The sequence below is a fragment of the Tupaia chinensis genome, unplaced genomic scaffold (genome assembly GCF_000334495.1).
Source record: "Tupaia chinensis unplaced genomic scaffold, TupChi_1.0 Scaffold144168_1, whole genome shotgun sequence".
Lineage (NCBI taxonomy): Eukaryota > Metazoa > Chordata > Mammalia > Scandentia > Tupaiidae > Tupaia > Tupaia belangeri.
This window is the reverse complement of record NW_006204024.1, coordinates 199,565-201,482: the sequence shown is the minus strand read 5'-3', so window position 1 is coordinate 201,482 and position 1,918 is coordinate 199,565.

The window sequence follows — 1,918 nt, the reverse complement described above, 5'->3', positions numbered from 1 at the left end:
CGAGACCTCCTGAGCCTCCCACCACCTGCCATGGGCCACTTGTATGGAACTAGAAACTGACCTGTCCTGAGGACATCCTGGCTGAACCCCCAGGAGGACGGTGGTCTTCGCGGCCGGGGTGTGGGGCTGGGACTGCCACCTCCCCTGCAAGATGTGAACGAGGCAGCTGTGCAGGCTCTCTAGTTACTGCTGGGGTTACTGCCAGTCCAGCTGAGCCGGGTTGGAGGGGCAGGAGGGGTTCACAGAAACTTGATTGGTGCTGGGGAGTTGCCGTCTGGGGATGCATACAGTGAAGGTGAGGCCTCTGGGATCCTCCAGCACGGTCCGAGCAAGCAGGCTGCCCCAGCCTGAGCCTGACCTTCCAGAGCCGTCCGAGCAAGCAGGCTGCCCCAGCCTGAGCCGGCGAGAGACTGACCTTCCAGAGCTGCGGGCTCCTCTAAACCAGAGGTCGTGAGAGCCTCCACCTGGCGACGACACACCGCGACTGAGTGTAGTCCCCGCGCTCGTCGCGTGCCGGCACTGTCATTTTAGAGCCACACCTGTTTCCTTAGTGTGAAGAGTGCCCGGGCTGGGCTGGCACAGTTCCTGGAGGCTGGCCAGATGGCCCTGGCCCAGGCTCGGAGAATGCCCCCTGCCTGTCCAGGCTGGCAAGCAACCTCCTTCCTCCTAGGTGTCTCACTCCTGGCAAGGAGCTGGGCTGGGAGTGGGCACGTGCTGGGAACCAGAACAACCTGCCGCTGCCCCTCAGGAGAGGCAGCGCTGCGCAGGGACAGGGCTGGGACTGGGAGCTGAGTCGACCAGGCTCTGCCAGCGCCTCTCCCGGGAAGGAAGCCTTGTGTCTTTGGACATCAGATCCTAAAGGGCCTTTATGTTGTTGTGCAGATGGGGAACAGACCCGGAGAGCGGTGGAAGGCACTTGCCCTGTGGTCAGCCGTGGCATGGCTTGGTGGGCGTAGCAGGTTCACACTTGTGCCAGCTCTGGGCTCCTCCCGGAGGACTGTTCTCACCTCGGGCGCACAGGCAGCATGGAGCCAGGCCCGTGGCCTCAGCCCGGTCCGCTGTGATGAGGCTCCTCACCGCTGCAGCCGCAGCCCCCTTCTTTGCCCTGCCCCTCTTTTCTCCAAACTGAGCCTCAGCTTTGTTTCATTTTGATGTCATCGCACAGCCCAGGGACCAGTGCCGAGGGAGAAGGTCACTTGACCAGGTGCTGGGAAGGCAGCGATTCTCCACCCATCTGCCCAGCTAAGCTCTGCATGCACGCAGGCCTTGTGCCCAGCCCTGCAGGCAGGAGGGGCCCGCTGGCTTCTGGGTGGACACGCGGAGAATCCCACATCCTTGTTTTGCAGTGAGGAGCTTCTCTGAGTGCCTGCTACAGGGTCCAGGAGATGGCGCCTGTCCCTGCAGGGCTTGTAGCTGTTGTGGGGGGTTAGAATATGGCCTCACAGCCCAGCCATGATGGGCACAGGTAGCACCACTGCTTGGGAAGCTGGAGGCCACGCAGGAGGTGCGGGTTCGGTTCTCAGGCCAACGTGAACACACCGGTGCGGTTGCACCTGCCATCCTAGCTAGTTAGGAGGCTAGGGCAGGAGCAGCAGGACACGGTGAGATCCTGTGAAAATGCCTATCTCTGTCTCTTATGTAAAGTCAGAGAAAGAATACGTGACGTTGCTGGGACAGGGCGGGGCAGGCACGGTGACCTGCATGTCTCTGTGGAGCTCCCTTCCCCAGCTCCCCCATCTTTGGTTAAGAATTGGGTGATGGGAACCAACAGTTAGCATAATGTCTATGTCGCTGGACTCCCACGTAGTCGACCGTGGTTCACGTCCCGGGCGCGTGTGCGTGCGTGCCCAAGATCCCGAGAGGAGAATGGAGAAGGGATTGCGGCGTGGCCATCCCCCCAGGGGGTGATTTCTCACTT